Source organism: Argiope bruennichi, chromosome 6, assembly GCF_947563725.1.
Source record: "Argiope bruennichi chromosome 6, qqArgBrue1.1, whole genome shotgun sequence".
NCBI classification, from domain to species: Eukaryota; Metazoa; Arthropoda; class Arachnida; order Araneae; family Araneidae; genus Argiope; species Argiope bruennichi.
Window position 1 is genome coordinate 47,789,661 of NC_079156.1, and position 27,967 is coordinate 47,817,627.

General features: G+C 27.1%; 1 long non-coding RNA gene and 2 other non-coding genes across 3 annotated transcripts; all 3 read left to right on the forward strand.

Annotated features, from left to right (window-relative positions):
• Positions 1-29: 29 nt before the first annotated feature.
• Positions 30-27,967, forward strand: LOC129972169 (uncharacterized). Its single transcript, XR_008784837.1, has 10 exons — positions 30-211; positions 2,494-2,561; positions 3,628-3,700; positions 6,847-6,924; positions 14,571-14,631; positions 14,742-14,854; positions 17,680-17,804; positions 22,270-22,971; positions 24,818-24,895; positions 27,871-27,967. It is a non-coding gene; the product is annotated as an uncharacterized LOC129972169 (long non-coding RNA).
• Positions 7,716-7,907, forward strand: LOC129973114 (U2 spliceosomal RNA). The gene has a single exon (XR_008784947.1). It is a non-coding gene; the product is annotated as a U2 spliceosomal RNA (small nuclear RNA).
• On the forward strand, positions 25,749-25,940 carry LOC129973103 (U2 spliceosomal RNA). Its single transcript, XR_008784936.1, has one exon. It is a non-coding gene; the product is annotated as a U2 spliceosomal RNA (small nuclear RNA).

Genomic DNA, 27,967 nt, shown 5'->3' on the forward strand with positions numbered 1-27,967 from the left:
CAGTTTCGGCTGTGTAATGAATGCTTTATTTGTCTTTTGTTCTGAAAATGGGGATAGAGTTTTTTGTTGCTATATTCCACACTGTTTAAATTTAACTCAAATTTATTTTGGATATGCGTAAGGAGGAGCATATTAATTGCGATCTCTTTTTAAGTATATTTTTTATGTGTATTAGGTTTTCATAACTCGGAGAATCTTTATTTGTTGAGTGGTATGTTAAATAAGTTTTTGTTCCATTAGTAAAATGAATAAGCAGAAATTCTTTATATTTCATAAGGATTTTAACAGTATTAAGTTTCTCCATTCGATATTTATTTTTTGATGACATTTTGAAATTAAATTGCATGTTTTTTTTTGTAACTGGATAATATTAGTGGAAGTACGAGCTTTTTTTTTTTTTTTATGGAATATCAAACATATGTGCTGTATTATCTTTCTTGCTTCTTTTATATAAACCTAGTATTAAAATGAATTAGTGCATTTAACTCATTTAAATAATTTCATATTAATTAAACTTAAAATATTTAAAGGAACAAAAAAATTTTTCGACCCATAATTAACTAGATTCGAAGTTGGTCTATTCTTGAAAATCTGATGGCTGGCGAAATCTTTACATTTGGCGAATATGTTGCCATTTTGGCGATGACATCATAACTACATTTTATTTTATTATTTTGTAAATGAAATAAATTAACTTTAGCTTTTGAATGATGCAACTTTTTTATAAAATATTTTGAAATTTAATTAAATTAAAAAATATTTTTTTGATCTTTCCACAAATGCAATTTTACTAAGTTTTTCCATTAGGTGATATGGAATCAGTTCATTATTAACCTTTAGAAATTGATTTATTCATCTATCTTATAATTAGCATAAATATAGTATTAAAATTAATTTTCTAAATGTATAATTATTCATACTTGACCAAAATAATAGAAATTTATTTCATCTCAGCTTTTATGGCAATCATTCTTTTGTAGACTTTTTAATTATTGAATATAAATGTGTGCATCATTATTTTCGTGTCGATGAAAAAGATGTGATATATTTTCATTCTTGTACATCAAAATTTATTTGTCAATATATGTATTCTTCTGCTGTAAAATATTTTTTTATGTATTCTAATTTCTTTACTACTTCACATTTTATTATAATTAATAATTCCAGTTTATTAAAAATTATGGAAATAGTAAATCTTTGTTCTAGGCATAATTAAATCAGTAGTGTGGAACTTGGCCGATTCAAACAGTTTTGATTGGCATTTGTCTGTAATTTGATTTTTTTTGTCTGGTTTTTTTAAAAATTTCTTATTTTTATAATATTGATATACCAGTAACTTCAGTGACCATTTGGTATGTTCCAGTTAATTGTTACTAAAATTTTCAATGAAATATTTTATATAATTGTGTCTTAATTTCTTTTTCAGAAAAATATTTTTAAATTATTGATTTTGATAACTTGTATTTTATACTATTTTAGAAATTTTAAGTTATTTTGTTAATGGCACTGCTCATTTCCCAAATTTTTTTCCTCTGTATATACAAATATATTACAGAATAAATTGAAATACATCTGAAAAATATTTCATCATTGCTTAGTTTTGAAGTTAAACCTTAATTATAAATACAACAAAATTTCAAATACTTTATTTAAAGTAAAGTATGCCTTGTATTGAAACCTATTGCACCAGGGGAAAAAAAAAAAAAGAAAAAAAAAAAAAGAGCCAAATCTTTATCATTAACAATGAGGGGAAAAAATAATAAAGAAAGTATTAAGAAGAAATATTAATAGCAACATTGAAAATGGTTTGATTTTTACTTCAGCATTGAAAAATATTGTTGTAAAAAGGCTTCAAATGTTTTTAAAAAAATGAACTAAAAAAATTAAAGTAAAAAAAAAAAAATGGTACCATTGAAAAGATATATTATTTTGTTCGCCACTTTTCTAACGAATTCTGGTCCAAGATGTTTTAAAATTTTGAGATGCAAAAATCATTTTGGTGCTATAGTATTTTCTGAATTTAACACTGAAAAGTACTAAAATTTTGCTTAATTTTAAATTGCAAATTTGCAACCCCCATCTCAAATCACTGAAAACTGCTATTCTATAAATATAGGAGGTATGAAAGATATTTTTTATATATGATCTCTGAAATGAATAGCATATTCTATAATCAGAATTCAATGTGGTAGCTAAAAATATTAAAAGCAATTAAAATGATGTGCAATATAAGCAGCTTCTTATTGACTCGGTGAGCAAATCGAAACATCACTTCCTTCCACCTTGCATGTCCCTTTAGATATCCAATTAAATGCACTTCTACCATCTGCTGGGACTTGAGGTCGTTCTTCTTGTTTTACTTTTGTCCCTCTAAGCCAAATTAAGTTTCCTGAAATGTGTATTGTTTCTTGTTTCTTGTTTCATTTTTAATCGTTTTACTATCCAAATTTTTTATCTCCATAAATCTAAATGCATTTTTTTTTCTTATCACAGGTCTTTTTCCATGAGATACAGTTCAAAGCTTAAGCAGGAGGCTATTAAACTGCAACAAATCTCAATCAGTATGATAGAATTTTAATTATAATTAAAATAATCACTCTGAGGTGCACATTCCTCTCGCAAAACATGTGTATGTGCCAAATTTGGAAATTCTGGTTCAAACAACATGGCCTATAGTGTACCAATACACATTTATCTTTACTGTTTCTAGAGATATATTATTATTATTTGTTACTTCAAAAGTAAAAATTAAAAATAGCTAACATTTTTTTGATACATGTTTTTATTAATTATATGCATATTTATACTTTTATTTACTTGATGCTTCTAGTATAATTTTTTAAAGCCCTTAATTTACTCAAGGACTTTTCTGCTTTTCTTATATTCATTCAGAAAAGTTAATAAACAAATTCAAATTCAAAAAATCATTTGCAAATTCTGTTGTTTTTAATGTGAAATTTTGTTATATTTGAAATGCTGTATATAGTTTGTTAGTTATAGTATATAGTTATAGTTGCCAGTCCCTTAGTTATTGAAATTTTTTAATGTTTTATTTATATAATGCATCTTTTATTTTACTAAAATTTCTTACCTATTATATAATTAATCACCTATTAATTACCTATTATAAAAATTTTGATTTTCAATAATTAAAGGAATTTGCCGATGTTTGATTATTTTATATCCAATTTCTTATGTATTAACATTAACCTTTTATTATTTGGGATCCTTCAACTTAAATTAGTTGATTTCTCCCTATACGTAATATTGGCTGGTTGCCGATTAGTTACTAGTTTTAAGAAATAAATTTGATTAAATTTGCCGCGCCTACTAATTAAATGGATTTCTATTCGTTTATTTTTACTAAATGGAATTCTCGTGATCGGAGCGCCATCTGTTGTCGATTACTAAATTAATAGATGTATCTACGATTACGTATTTTTCGAACATTCATTTAAAATCATTATTAACATAATAATAATTATATTAACATTTCAGAAATATGTATTTCGAGAATTATACGAATTTCGATATCGGGATGCTTTTAATCAGTTAAATTACTTTAGAGCACAGAAGAATTCTTAACTGTCAACCGGTATGGTAATTAGGCTTTTTGTTCTGTGGCAGCGCGAAGTACGACGTGGATTTTTAAGAATGTCGATGTGTTTTTAAGAATTCGAGGATTATTTTTCTTTAAAAGGTAAGTTTTCTTACTTAATAAGTGTTTACTTTTGTGTTATTTTAATTAAGAATAGTTATACTGTTTATTTCTGAGCTATAAGTATTTATTTTTTTAATTATAATTTTGGCATTATTTTAGGTGATTTTATAGGGTTAACACTGATCGCCATATTGTTTTTTAAAAATGTCAGTCTTGGAACCTATTTGCTAGGCTTACCGGTTTTTGAAATTATTTCCTGAAGATTCTCTTTTTCCCAATAAACTTTTGATATAGTATTTTTCAAATGCTATCCAATCATTAAATTTTAAAGTAAATTACGTAGGAAAAATAATTTGTCTAGTCATGTGTTTCGTATCCGAAGATTCATGATGATATAATCTTAAGTACCAATTTAATATATCATTTCAATATCGGAAGTTATTTAAATAAGAATCGGCAAAACTAAAGAATGCGTTGTAAATTATGGTTTTACTATTTTTATTTACATTATTCTACTGTACGTTTCTTAATATTTTAGTTGAAATCATTGCTTATAATAAATCTGAAAAATGCTATTACTTAAAAATTTTTTAAAGATATAAAATGATTACTTTATTTAATTTAATCTTTATTTTTTTATATTATGCATGCCACTCTGTTGGGTTTTCTATTTATGAAACTTTTATAAATATTTTATAAAGTGTTCATTTCCATTGATAAATTAAATACTTAAGTAATTGTAGAATTTCCTGTATTTCTATTATTGGAATTTTAATAGTTCTGTAATTAGATATCTGTAGTGCTGATACTTGTTAAATCATGTTCTTGAGGAAATTAGTGCAGAAATAAATATCTATATGCATATTCTTATTTTTCTGAGAAGGAAAGTCTGTGACATTTTCTTAATTTTAAAAGCCTTATCAATGTATGACTTTTTTTATCAGATTGGTTTTATTTATATTGTATCAAAAAATGATTGTATTTTGAGTATGTATTTCGCAAGTTTTGATGTGACAAATATGCTCTTTATTTCAATTCATGGAAGCATTTTATTATTATTTTTTGATTCTTTAGATAGGATTTGTTTTTATATTTAGGTTCTTTTGTTGTCATTTTGATGAATGAATGACCATCTTCATTTTTATAACATTTTTTGTGAAAAATCTGTTTATATTGCAAGATTATGAAGCTATTTTGTATTTGGTTGAATTATATGGTTATGTGTGCTTTGTATTTCTGCCAAATTTTTATAAAAATTCAAAGGAGAATGACTTTATTTTCTTTTATAAATATAAACTCCTGATATCAATTTTGGATATACTGGCATAAATTTGACAAATATTTTTTGCTTTTCTCCCTCATTTCATATAAGTCATTCTTAAGAGATTTATCAAAATCATTTGTACATTTAATATATTGCTTCTTTAAGTGTAATTATTGTAGATTTAAAAAAAATCTTTAATGAAGTGCTATTCATAATAAATTTATGAATAGAGGCAGAAATGCATTGGTAAAATGTTGTATGATTTAAAGTTTAGGTTCTGAAAAATCGCGTTTGACTTCTTAATTTATTTATTGATCGTTCAAATAGAATGGCAGTTTGACAATGTTCCTCAGTCCGACAATGTATATCCTTCACAGAATTGTGTGTTATTGCCAGCTTTTAATTTCATAATATTTTCTAATTTCTGATATTTCATACTTAGGATATATTTAAATCATTTGAACCCTGCATGATGCCTTCCATTGTTCCCAGATAATGAATAATTTATTTTCCTTTGTGCATAATTGAATGAGCTTTCAGAATTCTGTTTAATTATTTAGCTATTTGTACATGCTGAACTTTTTTCCTCTCTTGCTGTTACTCTCTTGCATAGAGTTACAGTTTGAAGATGTTGCGATTTAAAATTTAATTCAGAAATACCTAGTGTCCCATTTATGAGACGGCAACATTTCGAATCCATGGTTGAATCGCATTCTGTTCTATTTTGTTGTTTGAAAAATCAGTGTACTTAAAAACTCCTAGACAATTTTTAGCTAACTTACTATCTTTTTCTTAGCCAAATATTGAAGTTAGAGTGTTGCTATTTTGAATTTTTCTCAGCTTTGATTAAATTGTAGATAATGCTAGTAATTTGAAAGTCTTTATTTGTTATATTTTAAAATTGTTTAATATATATCTATAAAAAAAATTAGAATATTTCATGTGTAATTTCTTTAAAAATCTAATTTTACTTTATCTTAATTTTGATGTTTTTAAAACAATTATAGAGAAATTTCTGTTAATTTCCCGCTTTGAATAATGGGGGGGGTAATATTGTTGCCCTGTGTTGTGCTCTGCAAATGTTTCATACTTACGATTTTCAATTTTTTTGTTTTTAAATAACTTTTTCAGACATCCATAAATTTTCTGTTTCAGCGATTTCTTTCTCTCTGAAATTTTTAAATGCCTCTATTTGTTTAAAAATTTTGTTGGTTCTATCAAACCTAATCTTAGTTTTTCTTTTTAAAAAATTCTGCTGGATTAGTATTTAAAATTTGAAAAAAATAATAAAAAAAAGCATTATAACCTATTTTATTGTTTAGAGTTCCAATTTGTTTTAACTTAATTTTTTTCTTTAACTCTAAGGGGTTTTATATAAATATATTTCAGTGAAATCTTACATAGCGATTTTTCCTGATTGATAAAGTAAAACATTGAAATTAGAAACATGAAATTTAGCCAGACGTTACTCCCTGTGTATTAGAAGCTCTCTAAGAATGGAATTAGTAAAATTTTAAATATAATTTTAATGAAAAAAATTAATAGTGAATTTCTTTCTTCCACAGCATTAACATATCGCAGAAATTTATACGATATCTAAAAAATGAGCCAATGATAATAATTTTGTTTTGAATAAATTAATTTTTTCTTTAATTGTTTTTAAAATTGGTTTTGTATGCAATTTGTATGAATGATTTTAATTGCAATAAAATTCAAAGCAATATTTTGCATTGTATGATTTTTTACCTGCACTTAACCTTTTGATAAATGCCATCTTTGAAAAGTTTAAAATAGTTCGTTGAATAAATTTCTTCATTTGATGAGTGTTAAATTTTGAGGCATTGTAATATACTTTCTTGGGCAGCTTGAAACACAAAAACTTTTTTTTAAATGTGATAATTAACTTTTTTTCTTCTTACAGTACTGTCCTCTTGGGAAATTTGTTTCGTTTATTTATTGAAGTGATGAATTATTAAACTACATTCATTTAACGAAAAAAGTAAGTTTTTCTTTTATTCATACCACTCTTACGAAATTGTGTGAATTTTGTAAAATTTTCTAATTTAATATTTGTTACTTTGGATATGTTTACATTATTTGAATTCTGTATGATGCATTCCAATGTTTCAAGCTGTTGAATAATTTCTTCTCTATTGTGCACATTTGAAAGGGCTTTCAGAATTCTGTTTAATTATTTATCTGTTTGGACATGCTAACATTACAATCAGCATTGAGTTGCAATTTGAAGGTTTTGTGATTTCCATATTATTCCATAACTACGTAGTATGGTATTTGAGATGGCTACATTTCAAAACCATGATTGAATCGCATTCTATTCTGTTTGTTTGGAAAGTCGATGCATTTATAAACTCCTAGGCAATTTTTAGCTTGCTTATTATCTTCTTTTCAGCCAAATATTCAAGTTAGAGTGTTGCTATTTTAAATTTTTTCCAGCTTTGATTAAATTGGAGGTCATGCTAATAATTTGAAAATGATCTTTATTTTTTTATATTTTATAATAGTTTGGTATATATAAAAAAAAAAAATTTAGAATATTTTACAACATTGTTGATATAATCTATTTCATGTGTAATTTCTTTAAAAATCTAATTTTACTTTATCTTAATTTTGATATTTTTAAAACAATTATGAAGAAATTTCTGGTAATTTCACACTTTGAATAATTGGGGGGGGGTAATACTTTTGCCCTGTGCTGGGTCCTGCAAACGTTTCATACTTACGATTTTCAATTTTTTCGTTTAAATAATTTTTTCAGAACCGTTTCTAGTTATCGCTTCTCGGCCTTTTGGCTAAGATCAAAGTGTAGTATCTGTTCTTATCAGCTTAATATCTGATACGGCACCTATTAGGTGCCTTCGATATTAAACTAATTTTTGGAACTTGTTCCAGTTTCGCAATTCATTGCATCTGGAGCGCAGGTTCGGCCGCTATTGCACTGCTTGCGGCTCGGGCCTACTTAATATAAAAGTAGAATACACACAAAAATTCCCTTTAAACTCCTAAACAAGGTCTGAATCTTTAATGAAAGTCCAGACTTTGAAATTGGAGGATCGCGGTATCGAGATTTGATGACCTCGGAAGATCTTGGTTTAAAATCTCGTCAAAAGTACGTAGTCTTATTTCTCACAATCTGTAAATGCCAAAATATAATAATACACAACATTTATTTGAAATGTAGACTCTTAAAATACCTGAAAGTAGTCGGAGGGGTTTCATCATATACAGTGTTTCAAAAATATTTAAAATGCAGTTTAATTTTTTACTCGTTAGAGATAAGTGGGCAATGTAAATTGCAAAGTAAAAATATGGTATGTAATAAGATCATATTAATAATATAGCTAGATAGATAAAATTTGGTTTGCAGGTTTAGTAGTTATTTAGTTTTTGAATCAAATCTGAAACTTTATTTTAAAAGTAGAATACACCTAAAAACTGCCTCTAAACTCTTGCACAAAGTCTGAGTCTTTAATGACGGTCCAGACTGAAATAGGAGGGTCGAGGTATCGAGATTTGATCATGTCGAGGTTTGATGATCTTGGAAGTTCTTGGTTTAAATCTTGTTAAAAGTGTATAGTCTTATTTCTCACACTCTGTAAATGCCAAAATAAAACAATACATAACATTTATTTGAAATGTAGACTCGTAAAATACCTGAAAGTAGTTGGAGGGGTTTCAAAAATATTTAAAATGCGGTGTATTTTGTTACCTGTTAGAGATAAGTGGGCACTGTAAGCTGCAAAGTAAAAATGTGGTATGTAATAAGACTATCAATAATTTTTCCCCATTAATTTTCCAAAAGTTACACTTTTTGAATTTTTCTTCGAGCCCTCTAGATATATTTAATCAATTAGAAAGTTTTAATTTTTTTTATGCAGCATCATGACCAAAAAATCCTTATATTTGTACCTTTAAAATTGAGTGAGTTGTATTTAATTGAAAATTGAGTGAGTTATACTTAATTGAAAATTGAATGTGCTGGGTAGGGACCATATACCAAAATAAAAATGACTTGTTATTCTAAGTGGAATAAAAATAACGCAGAAGATTTTAATGAATTTATACGGCAATATCTGAATGTGAAATTTCTCGCACATTTGTTTACTGCGTGATGAGATGATTAATTCATTCTTCCGATCCGACAACCGATTCATTACCTTTCCCAAGGGAAAATCGATTGTACACTGTAGATGAAGGAACTGACATTATTGTATATTTTTCTGCTAACTGATGGACAAGCATTTAAAAAGTAAGAAAAATTGTAATTTTACCTAGACTAGGTAGAATACATGAAAAACATATTTGAAATCCATTTTTTATTCATCAAGGTGGCCGGCCAACCAGGAAAGTGGGAATCGCTTGGGAATTCTGAGAGATTGGGGAAATTTATTCTTGAACTGAAAGTTTTTTTATAAATCTGTAATTCTTATCAAAAATTACAATTTTTTTGCAAGTCGAATGAAACATCTTTATCAACTAATGAAAGCAGATAATTTACATCCACGTTTCTTACATGTACCAGTTAAAATTTTTTTTTTGTCTGTTAATCAGCTTATTGTTTTACTTTAATATTCCATACATTTATCTAAAGGAATATAAAAAGCAAATAAAAAACTTTTTGCATGCATTTAAGAACATATTGTGCAATAAATAAAGAATAGAAAATAATACATCATTTTTGAGGATATTGGATATATTCTGATAAAGCCAGGGAAACTTCATGAAAAAAACCTGGTAATATCAGGAAAATTCAGACAGCAGAAATGATATCTAACCTATTTATTAATGTTAACCATTCACTTCCTCTGATTTTGACTGGTGTGTAGCATTCTGCAACCGGTTATTAATCCAACAAGACACAAATTTTAACTTTCGTAAGAGTATTATGTGTACTGATTAATGTTTGTTTACAGAAAATGGTTTCAATTAACATACTACTGATCATTATTGGATTAATACAAAAACCATTTTTGTGCAAGAAATCATTACCAAAAAAAGTTTTCTGCATCTGTGTGGTGTGGAGTTTGGAATGGATAATTGAGAAGGCTTCTGTTTATGAAGGTATGCTTGCATCCCTAAAATATATGCAGCTTATTTTAAATGATATGGTAATAGTCTTTGGAAAATGCACCATTATCATTAGTAAAAGTTTGTATTTTCAGTAAGATAGAGCACTTGCACACTCAATGAAAACATGGATAAACAATGAATTGATTTGAAAAGTCACAATTGTTCCTTCGTAACCCCTGAACTAATGCCCCTCAATTTTTATTTTTGAGATTGAATTTTATAGTACTCGCTCCCTAAACACATCTGACCTTAAACAAAAGGCAATTTATGCTATCAACAATATTACTGGAGGAGAAATCCAAAATATTTACAAAACCATTGTTTTAAAAGATCAGTTATGAATGGGCATTGATAGGAAACATTTAGAGAATGTTTTGTGAATTGTGCCATTTCAGTTATATTTTCAAAGTTCAGTTATATTTCCAAGATTCCAAATTTAGTACAAAAGTGAACTTAAGAACTATGTTCCTGCATTTGCAGTTATGTGTTAAAATATGAATTCTGAGACATAATTACTAATATTTAAACTATGTTAATGTTTTAGTATTATATGAATGTGATGGGGAGCAGAATAGGAAATCTGAGAAAATTTTAGTTGATCAGGAAATAGTTGGGGGATTCAATGTACGTTTTTAAAAAATCTGTTGTATGTTTTTAAAAAATCTGATTTTTGACCTACAATTTTGCAAGAATTCGCATGCAATTGGATTATGATGGATTCTGAATCAAATTGTGGTAGCTGTTCTTAATCTATTTAATCAGATTATTACTTACCTTTTTTTATATACTATACAGTTATCTAAACAAATTTACTTTATTTCTTCCATTATATATGGCGTTGCAATCATAATTTGTTAATACGTCGTTTTTAGATTGTTGCATTTGAGGTTAGTTTTAGTACTGGCCAAAACAGTTTAGGTACAATAAAATTTGTTTAATATTTGGAGCAACAATGGAAAACATTTGTTAACCATCATATATATTATATTCCCCAAAAATTTTTATCCACTTTTTTTTTAGGATAGCAAGTTATCAATACCAGTAACACACACATATATATATAAGTAACCAATCTAAAGTAAGAAATATTTTGGAAACTAAATATATATGTAATATACATTTACTAGAAAATATTTGCATACAAACCCACAGTAAATATTTTTAGAGAGAATAAAAGTACATTAAAGTATTTAACTTGATTTTTATTTAAAGCATTTCTTGAACAATTTATTAAATATCAATAACAATTTCAGAATTATAACACATTTTAAAATAATAATAATTTAAAATACATAAAGAAGTTGCCAGAAAAAGTTTGCATACAAATGAAGAATAGTCTCCAAAAAATATCTTACTTGAACTGTAAATTAAACTTTAATATCCGGTTGAATAACCTTTATTTGTAAGAACCTCTCAGTTGTGTAGACATAGATTGGCTAGCTTGATGGTGTCCTCGGATGAAATATTATTCCATTTTATCATATTCATTCTTATCAGATGTCTTTTGATGTTATATTATTGAATCATATGTTCCAATAAGACCCATAAATGTTAGATGGAGTTTGTTGATTGTGGAGGAGTATGCAACTGATTTTTGGTATTGTACAGCAGCCAGAACTTCACGTTGAGGGCTGTGTGTTTTTTATTGTCTTTTTGAAACCAAAAGTCATTGCCAAGATTCAAATCTTGTGTGCTCTGTTACAAATTTTCTTTTAATAAGAATAACCTAGAAAAGTTAATCTACATACTCCTCTTGTTGAAATGCACCCTAAAATCATTATGCCACCTCCATCATTTTTAATTGCAAGCAAAAGGTGTTGCTTCTCAAAAGCCATACCTTGTTTTCTCCATTTTATTTACACTCTTTAATTGCCAAAAATACAAAAATAGCTTTCATCAAAGAATATTTAAAAAAAAAAAAAAAAAAACTCAGAAGGTTTATCTACACTCTCATTGGCAAAATAACGCTTGCTTTTTATTAGCTGAAATGTGCGACTTTCTGTAAGATACACAGCTATGGTAGTCATCATTTTTCAGTATTTTCTGTATTATGTCTTCATGAAATTTTTTAAAATCTTTCTATCTTAAGATCAATTGCTATTTGAGATGCAGTAATCTTTGGATTTAAACTTACAGATTTCAGAATGTATCTTTTTTCCTGTAAAGTCAGCTTAGATAGGCAACCATTACGTGGCTTTAAGTTAACAGATTTTGTTTATTTGTAATTATTGATCACTCTTTAGATAGAAGGATGAGTTCTTCCAACTATCGTGCCAATTGCTTGAGTTTTTGCCTTCATTCCTTAGTAAAACGATTTTCCTTTACAAAATTAAATACTTGGTTGCAAATGCGCATCACATTAACAAAACCATATTTTTAAAATTCTATTTGTTGTATTGCCATCAGAGTTGACATGAATAAGTATCAAAAAGTAATTACAGTTGATATTCCATTTCATGCAAGTTCATGCAGGCTTATAATTGAATCCTTGTATTTGGTAAAATATCCTTGTAATTTATACCTGTACACAAACTTCTTCTGATAACTTTTTGTGTAATTTTAAATTTATTATTATTACTATGAAACAATTTGTTATATTTATGAAATTGTTATTGATATGTAAAAAATTATCCGAGAAATACTTTAAATAAAAATTAAATATAGCCCCTACAGTGCACTTTTGTTGGCTCTTGAATGTTGTTTATAGGGCATTGTATGCAGACATTTTCTGCAAGTGTATATACTTCTTCCACTTCTGAGTTTTTTTTTTTTTTTTTAAGTACTGGATGTCATTGCTAATATTTTTTTGTTGTGCTTATTTTTAAACTGGAACATATGGATCTTTTATTAAATTCTTCATTGATGGATGTTATTTCTAATATTTTATTCTAGTATTTTTTAATTTTTTTTGTTGTGTTTATTTTTAAACTTATGGGTCTTTTATTAAATTCTTCATTGATGGATGTTATTTCTAATATTTTATTCTAGTATTTATTAAATTTTGTGTTTGTTTAAAGTTTCTCGTACATTCAACAAAATGTTCGATTGATGGATGTTATTTCTAATATTTTATTCTAGTATTTATTAAATTTTGTGTTTGTTTAAAGTTTCTCGTACATTCAACAAAATGTTCGATAATTTTGAAATAACATCAAACATGAAATTTATTTGATACAATATAGATGCAATATAGAAAAAAAGTTATAAAGGGAAGGGTAGTATTTTTCTTATGTTTTGATGCGTATTTGATACCTGTGTATCTGTGTTTGTTACCGAGGCCTGTTGACTGTGTCTCCATACACCCATTACAAGCGAACCTATTAACTTTAAGGACTTAGTGGGGAAAGTTCCATAACAGTAGTTATATGAACTGCAAATATTCCAATAATTTTAGAAAATGACTTTGTTGCAATTGTATTTATTAGGCTAAAACTTAATATACATTCATTTGGCGTCTTGCAAGGTTGGCAATTTTTCGGTGTTGCTTTTGCAACCATTACGCTATTGCTGCTGTTCGAGCCACATTCGATCTTTTCACTAAATTTTGAAGATGAACTATTTTTTTTGGCGAAAATGACTGCATATCAAAGCTGTTCCATTTATTTAATTCTGTCATAATATATTATTTGTCATAGTTTGCCAGTAGTAAGATGGAAGTTTAAATTATCTGTTGAATATTAAGAACTATTCTTTGACATTAATGTGCTTTGATAAAATGTTTTGTGTATTAAAAGAAATGTTGTTTTAAATAAGGGTAAGCGTAGAAACAGGAATCTGGAAATACTTTGATTCTTCTATATGTTGCTGAATTATTTAATTAAAACATTTTATTTATAAATAAATTAAAGTTTGATTATTTGACCCATTCAAACATGATTATGCATAATATTGGTTTATAATATAATTTAAAAAAAATAATTTTGGAAAAATTAAATTCTGAATACTTAATAGGATTGTTTTTATTATGAACAAGATACTAACTCTTATAATACATAAGTAAATAGCTAATTTGTAAGATATACATACTTTTGCAGTTCGAAAAACTCTTTACATAAGAAGAAATATTTAATGTATAAGTCAATAAAAGCATCTGTAAATGTTACAAAATGTAAATTAAGCACTCTTGGGTTATTTTTTTTTAAAATTATCCTTACAAATAAATTTTTACGGGACCCTTATTTAGGTTAAACATCTCTAAACTTGTTTAAGCAATGTGATTTTTATCATATGTTATGTAATATTGATATGTATTTTAATAAATATAACTGTTTGTACGGAAGTAAGACTGTATAAAAACTTTCCAGAAATGCATTTATTGAGTCAAACAGCGTAAAAGATAATTCATCCAATCATTTTCTGATTGGAACTATTGCCAATCTGGAGCAGTGTAGAAAATGGCTCATGGACTACATGAACGGACATCCTGTATATATTGCATGAAAATTTGTTGAAACTGTATATTTTGAAATGAAGTTATTCTGTGTTTCATATATTGTCCATTCATCAATTTATTGTATAGTTTTTTTGTTATTAACTAGAAGAATTTTTCTCTTTTAGATCAGAAGTTAACTGCCGTAAATATGAATCAGCAAAGTGATTCTGTGGATATTTTTGGGGAGTAAGTTGACTTACAAATAGGTTGATTTCCATTGAGAGCATTTCCTGTAGATGTTTATTTTTTTTGGAATATTTATTATGCTAATAGATGCTTATTTTACTTTATTTCAGGTATAAACCTGTGAAACTAATTTTTGCCATTCAACCCATGAAGGATGGATTTGTTCCTTTTTCCAATATTAATGGCTGCGCAAAAATATTCGAAGTTCCTTAAGCATATAGCAGTGAGTGACTTTATTTTACAATAGATCTTTCTTTACTTTCCTGTGTACAAAGTGAAAGTATCAAAACTATTTAACATACAAATTCTTCAGGGTTCTCTGTTTCAGAATTATTTGAGTTCCATACGCACATTTTTAAAATTATATCTGCAAGCATGATAGTTAAAATTCTGTTTGAGATAAAATTAGTTATGTAATCTTTTTGTTTATATAGAATTTATAAATTTTTATTTCATTTTAAACAAAGTTTGTCCAGTTTAAGTACAATTGGACAGATAATTAAAAAAACATTAAGTGCTAGACATGCACAATTTAGTAATAGTCAAACATCTAAAATGTAAAGCAATATTGAATTTCCGAGGAAATCTATTGAGGACAGTTTATCAGTCTTGATAGTCTGTCAATCTTTACTTTTGTATACTTGTAACTGATTATTTAAAAAGATAATTTATATCCTCGAGCTGGTCAAGGTCGACTCATCTTTCCATCCCTTCAGTAGGTCGATAAACTGAGGACCAAGCATGCTTTGGACTAAACACTGGGAGTTTCCATTAGGCGGCCACCTAACCACGACATATGCCTAGTACCGCAAGGCCCTCAGTCAAGAAAGCAGATATGGGCACTGTAGGCCTTGGCCCACATGGGCTGTCATGCCACTGAGTTTAATGGCTGCACTTAAATTTATATAAATAAAATTTGGTTCATAGTTTTTGCATGCAAAGTGTAGTTTGTTTTTAAATTTTGAACCAAATCTGTCAAAGAATTGATTGCCTGTCACTCTGCTTTTACATGTAAATATGATAACTTAAAATTGCAAAGACTAAAATGAAACTTGATATGTTTCTTTAAAAACCTTGTGACTACAGTTGCACTTCTGTGTCAAATATTTGGTGTAAATCAAATGATAGATTTTTATCAAATTTTGAACAAAGTTTGTCCAGTGGTTTGAGGTGCAAGTGAACATGATAATTAAAAAACATAAAGAACTGGATTCATATCATTTGCATTTAAAATAATTTGGTTTCCTGTTATTTAATAATCTTATGTCGGTGATTAATCACAAGGGGGAAAAAAAAATTAGGTGCGTAAGATCACACTTTGCTTGGTTCTTTTATATATTATTTGCCAATAGTATGCAATTAATATTCATTTAAGGTTGGATTTCTTTACTGCAACTTACATGAAAGTTTCAGGTGGACCATTCTAATTGATGCTAATAAATATTCCATTTGAACTTTTAAGATACAATTCATAACTTATCAATATTTAATTATAATTTAACTAATTATTACATTTAACTATTAATTTTGAATTTTTCCTGTTACTTCACATTATGTTTTCCTTTATTTTTGCAGGATTGTTTTTGTAAAAGTACAAAAAATTATTTGCACTTCTGCTTCATGGCCAGAAAAATATTGTGAATTTGTTTAAGATATTTTCAATATTTTTATCTTCTTAATGTCAGGAGCAAATAATCTCTATATGTTTTATATCTGTTTCAAGAAATTGCCACTCTATTTTCATCTATTGCTTAAATGAAAATTTAAAAAAAAAATGTTCAAATTTTATAAAATAAATAGTTCTGAAATAAAATTTAATTTATAAAATTAAATAGTTGTATGCGAGTACACTTTTGCTGATGACTCTATCCAAAAATTTATTTACCATGAGTGAAATTTTGCATGCAAAACATATCAGGTGATAAGGGGCATCTTTGAACAATCCTTTAGAAGATTTATGAAATGGTATTATAATTTTAACCTCTTCCTTATGGGTTGTATATATTTTAGATGAGTAAATTAACTACTAACGAAGGGAAATGAACGACCCCCTTGTTGCGGGATTATATGGGATTTTGAAATTATTTGAAAAGCAGGGAAAATATTTTTTGTCACGATATTTCATTTTTTGTGAGATTAATTAAATTTTTTTTTCTGGTTTTGTTATTAGTAATAAATTGATGCATTAGTGGTAGTTCTGTAATAGTAAAAGACATATTAAGATTCATTACATATCTTAAAAACATGTAAATTCATGTCTGGAAAGATGGTCAATTTCAATTAAGAAAGTAATAAATTTTTTTGAAATTATTATGTCAGGAAATAGACAAATTAGTTGCAATTATAAATGATCTAATTTAATAAAATATTTGTGAATTAATTTTATTCATATTTTTTATTAAATATTGTTATTGACTATAAATTTAATCTTACTAAATGTTTTAGTAATCTTAAAAATGTACAATTTTAAATATGAGCATAATCTATAATTGATGCAATAAATTTTTAATCATATTAGTTAATGCAAGCCTGACTGACAAAAGTTTTCATTATATTTACTTTTAAAGTAAAGTATAAAAATTCAATTGATGAACATATAGTAATTTTAGAAAATTCTTATGCGAGTTTTAATGTAAAGATTATTAGACAAATTTCTGCAGTTAATTTTAAGTGTGAACAAAGCAAAATTGGTTTTGATGAAACATTTAAAAAAATGCATACAGTATCCTTTGTAAATAAAGCATTAATGCATAAAATATGCTTTCTTTGCATAAAATATGCATCAAAAGTTAAAACTGTTGATGCTGTTTTAATTAGTCCCAGTCATTTTAATTGATTTTAATTTCTAGTAATTAAGTCACTAAAGACATCTATTTCTTTAAGTAGTTCTGACATGTCATTTTTTCTGATCAAAAAAGTAGTTTGTAAATTCTGATCGAGAAATTTGTCTATTTAATACAATTGGTATTACAATTATTGAGCATATAGTATTTTTGTAGTGTTCTTTCATTTTTCTTTCTTTTTAAATCCTTCTTTCTGTCTTTGCAGAATATATTTCTTTTGGAAAGCACTTGGAATTACTTAGTCGCTGGAAGAAATCAGGCGAAAAAATCAAACATCTGCAAGAACAGATAAATCAAGCAAAGCCCACTGTTGCATTTCAGTTTATAGAGGTGAGTTTTGTTTTACTTCTTGTGTGATTTTACAAAGATCTCTTTTTAATTAAAAAGAAATTTATATGCATTATATAACCTTTTTCATTGTAAATTCATGTTCATAACATAAGAATATTGTAGATTTTCAACTCTCTTCTTGATGTGCTAGAATTGTGAAATTTTTAGTTATGTGCTTTTGATGACACTTCAAAATTTTAATACTTTAAAAATTTAATTTTCATTTAATCAAATAATTTTGATGAACTTTTGATTTTGTAAAGTATACTTTAAGAAACAATATTAAGGGAAAAAATGTTTACAAGAATTCATCATAATTTTAATTGTGATTTATGAAATCTGATATAGTAATAATAGTTTATTTTTTTAAACATGCTTTTATCAGTATCTTTAAAGTTAAAAATGTGTGTGAGGCACTGAGAGCAATATAAGTAAGAAATTAAGTTGTTACAATTATGTTAAAATGCAATTCTAAGCAATCAGTTTTGAAATTAATGTATAGAAAAAAGCTATATTCAGAATTTTTAAAATATTGGAAATAAAGCTTAAGATTTTTTGAAAGTTTGGTCGATATTCCTTAATGGATCATAATCAATGTAATTATTTGTTCTGTATTATCAAAATCTAAGGTTCCTTGTCAACATATTCAAATATATATGAAAATGTTTAAGGACATCAATTTTGGCCGATCTTTCATTCTTGACTGCTATTAATGATTGAAATTCATGGAATTTCTCACTCCATTTGTAAGGAAACATTTATGCATGAAATCTGAGTAAATGCATTCTATTGTTACTTGTGATTGAATTATGATAGCTAAATCGATTAAATGATTTGATTTGAGTGATAAAGCAAAATCAAGTAATAAATGTGGATGATTCTGAATGCCCTTGAATTTGTTGGAAGAAAAATCGGACTAGGTAATGAATGCTGAAGTGAGTTAGGCTCTTGATATTTTGAAATGTGGCATGCAGTAATCATGATATTGTAACTTGAAGCCTTAAATTTTCAGTGATCGTGATACCTTTCGCGGTATTTTTTGAATGTCCCCATTCATTTGAACATTTTTATTTGTTGGACTAATTTTGTCAAATTTGTTTCGATTATGAAAACAAGAAATGCTGGATCTGGTGCTTAAATATTTTTAAAGAACTAAAAAAAGAAAAAAAAAAGTTACAATATTTTTCATGGTTTCATTTTATAATGATTTTTTTTCTTCTTTTTATAACTTTTATAGAAAACTTTTTTCCCAATGATATTTTTATATATAAAGTCTTGTTCGGAGCAACGCTTAGTCTAAAGCCACTAAATTTAAGAGCATGAAATTTAGGAAGGTATTTTTGGGGCCATAGAGGCACACTAAGAACGGTTTTCTCAAACTTATAATTCGAAGTTTAATTAAATAGAATTTTAATGTGTTTTTATCATAACATCAAAACATGATATTGCATAAAAATTATTTTAACACCGTTCTAACAGTTAAAAATAATATAAATAAAGGTTATAAATAAATAATGAAAAATAAAGATTTTGATTGGTTGAATGCAATTTTTAAAATAATTTCTGAGAAATTAGTTTTGGACACAGTTTACAACAAAGACTTTTATTATAATGAAATTCAAAGTGTTGTTGCTTCTTCAAATTGTTTAATCATGTTATTCCACAGCTGTTAAAACTTTAGTAAAAAGGGAAAAAAATTTAAAGCATTTTCATTGAATAAAATTCTTCATTTGATAAAGTTTTATTAAATTTTGAAGCAGTGTGACGTATTGTGACACGCTGACCTTCAAAAAGGATTTAAAAAAAAAAAATGCTTCGATTGTTATTTTTACTTTCTCATATACAAAATTTAGAGAAAATATTGCAATCGCCAAAAAATTCAAACTCAAGATTTTAATGAATCGCCATGTTTTGTACCTCCTTGAATTCGAAAGCACGTTTTCAGGTAATGTTTGTGACAAAGATAACATAGAAATTCTTAGAGCTAGATTGATGAAATTTGGTATACGATATTCTCCCAAACTTGTACATTTCAATTAAATCCAGCAGCATCCGTTTAGAGGAAATATGCTTATCTGTCTGACTGATTGAATATACATTGATAACTACAAAATGAAGAGCTAGATAGTTAACATTTTGTGCACAGATTTAATATCTATTGAATAAATATCTCAAATTTTGAGCCAAATCCACAAGGGGTTCACTGCATTCACCTTTCAGAGATATATAAACACGATAACTCAAAAATATGACTTAAATATATCAGATGTGATATGTAATTTTGTGAATGTTAGTAGTTTTGAGTTAAATTTTTGTTTTAATCAATTAGAAAAAATGTGTCTAAAACCCAAATTCGCTTTTCAGATACTTTCAACCGCATTAATCCAAAACACTTGCCAACAATCACACTATAGAGTCGGTAAAAATATTCAAGTCATGCCTAGTGTTAATATTCCGTAACTACTGTAAGCCAATGCCACAGAAGGCATTTCCTGATAATATGCTACAAAGCTGTTGTTTTTCCGACTTTATGGATTTGTTTCTGTTATTTATGAAAACTAGGACTTGTTAAAGCATTTTCATTTCTTCATAAAATATATATAGCGTTTCTTCTGTAATTTGTTTTAAAAGTAAGAATTTTTGTTTATCTATATTTATATAAAGCTCAATGTATGTGTGTGTTGGAGCTCTACAGGCCAGAACGTTAGACCTACAGCTACCAACTTTGGCACATGCATACCTTGAAATTCGGAAATGTGCACCTGGGGTCCCTTTTTTGAATTTTTAATTAGAATTTTAATTATTAATTAAAAATTAACTTTCCTACCAAAAAAATCTTCATTTCCCCACTGCCAAGCTTCAATTTTTTTCCTATGCTAACTAAAAATGTTCTTATATTAATTGCAATTTAACCATTTCCACTTTTAATTAAAGCATGAATTCTACGGGAGCTAATAGAAAATAAGAAAGATACATATTACGTTATAGCTGAAAGCCTTTATAATATTATGAATGAATTATATGACCATCAAAATGTGAAGCTTTAAAATATTTTGAAGAAGCTATTAAAAAAAGAATAATATTTAATTATTAAAATTTTAACTAGCATTAAGATCGATGAACCGGCTGGTCGCCAAATGCAGCTAGTAGGTTATAAAGCAGGTTTTCGTTTAAATTTTAGGAATGTTAAATGTTCATAAAAGACTTTTAGTATGCTTTTAGATCTAAGAGGTAATATGGCAGTTTCTTTTTAGTCTGCTCATTTGTGAAAGCTGCTATTATTTTCTATTAAATAATTATTAAAAAAAACTTATTTAGAACATCGCGGTTTTGCCAGTCATATGATAATTGCCATTGGAATGCTTTAGTTCTTAGCTTTATGAGGTTGCAAATAAAATTACTTAATAGAAATTACTTATTAGTCTAAAAAAAATGTGGTCAATATATTGAAAATGCTTCATCACTTGAAAATGTCCAGTTATCGGAATAATTTGCAAAAATGGTTTTGCATATTGTACGGAAAAGCTTCTGTTAGTTATGATTTTAAGCTTTAATGGATCTTTTTTATTTAAAAAAATTATATATGGAGCTATTCCCTCACCCTTTCTTCCTTCGAACTTCAAATGGATCATACAATGTGTTATGAGAGCAAAAGTATGAATTTTGGGTATTAATATTCAAAACTGGTTGCAAAATTTTCATCCATTATTACAATTCCAAAACAATTTATTTTAATTAAATTATTATATTGACAAAATGGATAGGCGACACAACCACCAGTAGACAATGCCAGAATTCTTATGTCCCAGAAAGTCATGACGTGACATTGAGTGATGACATGAGGGGTTATGAATTGGGGGACCGAGGGAAGAATTTCACCCTCATCACTGATAAGTGATGAACTCTCCCCTTCCCATGCCATTTTTTGAGCCAATGGTCATTTTTGTGTTTGAGGAGGCAGGAAGAAAATTCCAAATTCCAACGAAAATTCATTTGGACTTAAAATAGGGAATAGAAATGCCTTTAATCTGTTTTGTTTCAAACTGGAATGAAAATTGTAGGAATGGGCCAAGAGTCAATGCTTTTTCCTTTCCTAAAGAGGAAAAACTTAATAAAGAATTGTTATGGTTAAGTGCCATACAGCGTGATGGATTTTATTTGTGATGGATTTAATGAATTATTTCATACAATGCTGCAATGTAGGCAGTATTATTGTCAATAATAATTATAATATTTGCCATAGTTATGTTTACATGTGTTGTTTAGTATTATGTAGCCATTCTATAATTACATTTTTTTATATTGTTAAATTTTACTATATAACATAACAATAAATAACTCTGAGTAAACAAAATAAACTCTCTATATTTATGATTATATATTGTTTCATGTTGTATATTTGTTACTGTATTTAAATTAAACATGAAAGTGAGTCAATATTTATGAATAATTTCCTTTACTGTAGGTCTTTGAATTACATTGAAAAAGAAACTAGTCTATTTGATTTGAAGTCTGAAAAATTATCAAGTCCCCCTTTTAAATATTCCAGACTAGTCACTGGAGCAATTCCATCCCAGATGCCAAATTGTGTTTCTTATATGTCATCTTCAGCATTTCACAGGCAAAATCTTGAAACAAAAAAGATGAAATTAGAGCAACAATATATAGAAAAAGCTCTCCAGAAAAGCATAACAGAAAAAAATGATGATGATGAGACAGGAGATTTCAATCTTGAAGAACTAAAGCAGAACATTTCGTTAGTAAATTTGAAAAAATTCTGGAATACCATTTATATAAAAACAAAATTTTATTTGTGAACATTGAATTAAGTTCTGGTCTTGAAATCGCATTATCTGTTAAATGATTTATTAGAGGTGTCGACTTTCGTTGTAAAAACAAGCCTGTCAAATTCCAAATATTTCTTCTTTACCAATAAAAGTCAACAAAATCAATAATTTAAATGAAATATTAGAGTATCTTCCAGAAATGAAGACAAATAATTTATTGCTGAATTCAGATATTATTTCCCAGTTTCATGGTTTCATGGATAATTCTAATATAACCAAAGAAAATTTAACCAATGTTATCATATTTATTAAATAGCAACTTGTCTTGGTTATTCAAATGAGCACTATAAAAGGACTCCACTGAAATGAATGACACAGTGGTAAGTGACACTTTTTTCCTTTGTGTAGTACGACCCTCTTTTTTAATTTTTTAAATTAATTTCCTTTATTTATTAAAGTGATGAATTAAATTATATTCATTTGATCATATTTTCCTATAACTTTTAAAGTATTAAAATCTTATTTTTATTTGTAGGATGAGTATAGATTTTTTTTTTAATGAAATTTAGAAATTGTTGAACATTTAAAAGATGTGTACTTTTAAAATTCAGAAGTAAAAAGCTCTGAAAGAAAGAAATGAAAGTTTTTCTTTTCTTCCTTTACATATACTTCTCTCACAGAATTGTGTGTTATTGCCAGCCTTTAATTTTGTAATATTTCCTAATTTCTGATATTTCATGCTTAGGATATATTTAAATCATTTGAACTCTGCATGATGCATTCCATTGTTTCTAGATAATGAATAATTTATTTTTCTTTGTGCATAATTGAATGAGCTTTCAGAATTCTGTTTAATTATTTAGCTATTTGTACATGCTGAACTTATTTCCTCTTTTGCTGTTACTCTCTTGCATAGAGTTACAGTTTGAAGATGTTGCGATTTAAAATTTAATTCAGAAATACCTAGTGTCCCATTTATGAGACAGCTACATTTCGAATCCATGACTGAATCGCATTCTGTTCTATTTTGTTTGAAAAATCAGTGTGCTTAAAAACTCCCAGACAATTTTTAGCTAATTATTATCTTTTTCTTAGCCAAATATTGAAGTTAGAGTGTTGCTATTTTGAATTTTTCTCAGCTTTGATTAAATTGTAGATAATGCTAGTAATTTGAAAGTCTTTATTTGTTATATTTTAAAATTGTTTAATATATATCTATAAAAAAATTAGAATATTTCATGTGTAATTTCTTTAAAAATCTAATTTTACTTTATCTTAATTTTGATGTTTTTAAAACAATTATAGAGAAATTTCTGTTAATTTCCCGCTTTGAATAATGGGGGGGGGGTAATATTGTTGCCCTGTGTTGTGCTCTGCAAATGTTTCATACTTACGATTTTCAATTTTTTTGTTTTTAAATAACTTTTTCAGACATCCATAAATTTTCTGTTACAGCGATTTCTTTCTCTCTGAAATTTTTAAATGCCTCTATTTGTTTAAAAATTTTGTTGGTTCTATCAAACCTAATCTTAGTTTTTCTGTTTAAAAAATTCTGCTGGATTAGTATTTAAAATTTGAAAGAAATAATAAAAAAAAGCATTATAACCTATTTTATTGTTTAGAGTTATAAATTTGTTTTAACTTAATTTTTTTTTTAACTCTAAGGGGTTTTATATAAATATATATATTTCCGTGAAATCTTGCATAGCGATTTTTCCTGATTGATTAAGTAAAACATTGAAATTAGAAACATGAAATTTAGCCAGATGTTACTCCCTGTGAATTAGAAGCTCTCTAAGAACGGAATTAGTAAAATTTTAAATATAATTTTAATGAAAAAAATTAATAGCGAATTTCTTTCTTCCACAGCATTAACATATCGCAGAAATTTTTACGATATCTAAAAAATGAGCCAATGATAATAATTTTGTTTTGAATAAATTAATTTTTTCTTTAATTGTTTTTAAAATTGGGTTTGGATGCAATTTGTATGAATGATTTTAATTGCAATCAAATTCAAAGCAATATTTTGCATTGTATGATTTTTTTCCTGCTCTTAACCTTGTGATAAATGCTATCTTTGAAAAGTTTAAAATAGTTCATTGAATAAATTTCTTCATTTGATGAGGGTTAAATTTTGAGGCATTGTAATATACTTTCTTGGGCAGCTTGAAGTACAAAAACTTTTTTAAAATGTGATAATTAACACTTTTTTTCTTCTTACAGTACTGACCTTTTGGGAAATTTGTTTCCTTTATTTATTGAAGTGATGAATTATGAAACTACATTCATTTAATGAAAAAAGTAAGTTTTTATTTTATTCATACCACTCTTACGAAATTGTGTGAATTTTGTACAATTTTCTAATTATTTAATATTTGTTACTTTGGATATGTTTACATTATTTGAATTCTGTATGATGCATTCCAATGTTTCAAGCTGTTGAATAATTTCTTCTCTATTGTGCACATTTGAAAGAGCTTTCAGAATTCTGTTTAATTATTTATCTGTTTGGACATGCTAACATTACAATCAGCATTGAGTTGCAATTTGAAGGTTTTGTGATTTCCATATTATTTCATAACTATGTAGTATGGTATTTGAGATGGCTACATTTCAAAACCATGATTGAATCGCATTCTATTCTGTTTGTTTGGAAAGTCAATGCATTTATAAACTCCTAGGCAATTTATAACTTTGTGGGAATTAAATGTGGTGGACAATTGTGGGAAATAAGACTTTGTGGGAAGATATTTAACTATTATGTTCTTTTTAGCCAAATAAATATTCAAGCTAGAGAGTTACTATTTTAAATGTTTTCCAGCTTTGATTTAATTGGAGATAATGCTAATAATTTGAAAATGATCTTTATTTTTTTATATTTTATAATAATTTGGTATATATAAAAAAAATTTAGAATATTTTGCAAAATAGTTGATTTAATCTATTTCATGTGTAATTTCTTTAAAAATCCAATTTTACTTTATCTTAATTTTGATATTTTTAAAACAATTATGAAGAAATTTCTGGTAATTTCACGCTTTGAATAGTTGGGGGGGGGGTTATACTTTTGCTCTGTGCTGGGTCCTGCAAACGTTTCATACTTACGATTTTCAATTTTTTCGTTTAAATAATTTTTTCAGAACCGTTTCTAGTTATCGCTTCTCGGCCTTTTGGCTAAGATCAAAGTGTAGTATCTGTTCTTATCAGCTTAATATCTGATACGGCACCTATTAGGTGCCTTCGATATTAAACTAATTTTTGGAACTTGTTCCAGTTTCGCAATTCATTGCATCTGGAGCGCAGGTCCGGCCGCTATTGCACTGCTTGCGGCTCGGGCCTACTTATTTTAAAAGTAGAATACACTTAATAACACCCTCTAAACTCTTACAAAAAGTCTGAGTCTTTATTGAAGGTCCAGACTATGAAATCGGAGGATCGAGTTTTGATGATCTCGGAAGCTCTTGGTTTATATCTCGTCAAAAGTATGTAGTCTTATTTCTCACAATCTGTAAATGCCAAAATAAAATAATACACAACATTTATTTGAAATGTAGAACTCTTAAAATACCTGAAAGTAGTCGGAGGGGTTTCATTACATACAGGGTGTTCCAAAAATATTTAAAATGCGGTTGAATTTTTTACCTGTTAGAGATAAGTAGGCAATGTAAACTGCAAAGTAAAAATATGATATGTAATAAGACCATATCAATAATTTTTCCCCATTAGTTTTTCAATTAATTGTCTACTTGAGTTATAAGTGGACTAATTACAAAATTCAAAGAGCTAGATAGATAAAATTTGGTATGCATGTTTAGTACTTATTTAGTTTTTGACTCAAATCTGAAATGTTTGAGTGTTTTTCTCGGGGTACTTTCGTAAGCATTTAAATGATGTAACTCATAAATGCTTCCTGAGGTCATTCGGATTTAAATAATTGAAATTCTGTATGTTAACTTGTGGCTACTTCTGTAGTTTAGTCTAATTTTGAGGTCATTCGGATGACAAAAAGCCATTCAAAATATTTATTCTAATTATTAGAAGCAGCAAAATGTTAGATTCACTGCCTAGTTCTGTATTTGAGTATCATTCACTGTCATGTGAAACATTCACAGCCTTGTCTAAGTCCACAAATTTAATTAGAAGAAGAAGGATAATGCCTTTATTGAAGAATATACAATGCAATTTCCACTGGTTATTTTATGTTTTAAATTATTCTTCTTTTTGTGGAATTTTTTATTAATTTTGATTTGGCTGTTGGTAAACAACATGTCTAAAGAAAATCCGATTAAAAGGAAATGATTGTTTCATTCTTAAATCTTCTTTATGCTTGTAATTTTATACTGCATCTTTCCTGAGTAAGTCTGTGACAATTAGTTCCAAGATATCATTGACCAGGTTAAAGTCAATTTATATGGGTATACAATTTCAATGTGGTTATCAGTTGATTGGTATATTGACAAAAATAGAGAATTGCCTATAAAAAGAATCTTCAGATAGTTACATTCTGAAACCAAATTAGTGAATGACTTCTATAGGAAAGAATTCTTTTTTTTCTTCATTCGTTTCTGAAGTACTGATTTAATTAATAAAGTGTATGCTTTCAATTAGATAACAAATAATTTTAGTTATGTCTCATTTGTTTTGCTCCTTTTTCAGTATTATAAAACTGCTAAATCTTACTTAAATAATCACATTTGAATTATTTCTCCTAACTCTATAGAATGCCAATTTTCATTTTCTTCAGTTTTGATCTGTTGATATGGATACTTTGAATTTACAATGTTTTTTTTTTTTTTTTTTGTCATAGCTAATTATTTTATATTTGAAATTTAGATTTCGGTATTGATTATCCTATGTAGTTTTGAATTTATGTAATGTTTCATTTAAGTTTTTTATTTATTCATTTTTTTTGTGGTTGGATTGTTAATATTACGTAATTCTCATTCTGCAATGAAATTTATTTCTGTGATAATTGAAATATATTGATTCTTGCAGAGTGTATTTATTTAAACTATTTCAAACATAGAACTATATAAATTGAACTATAACATGAATAAAATTAAGCAGTTTTAAGTAGTTTCATATAGTTATATTTCTATTATATATCTCTATTTCCTTCCTTACTTTCATGTTTCTAATATTAACACATTGATCAAACTTGTCATAGGACACAATTATAAATTGTTCATCTGAAATGTTGAATGATATTTTATGTAATCAACCTATTAGTTATGCATGTGATATAATTAATTGACAAAATATTTTACAATTTGTAGTTAAATGATGTCCAGTGTCTCCAGGAACCCTATGCAAGATGATGCAGAAATTTGAAAAAACTGGGCAACTTGGCATTCTTCCAGGTAGAGGACGAAA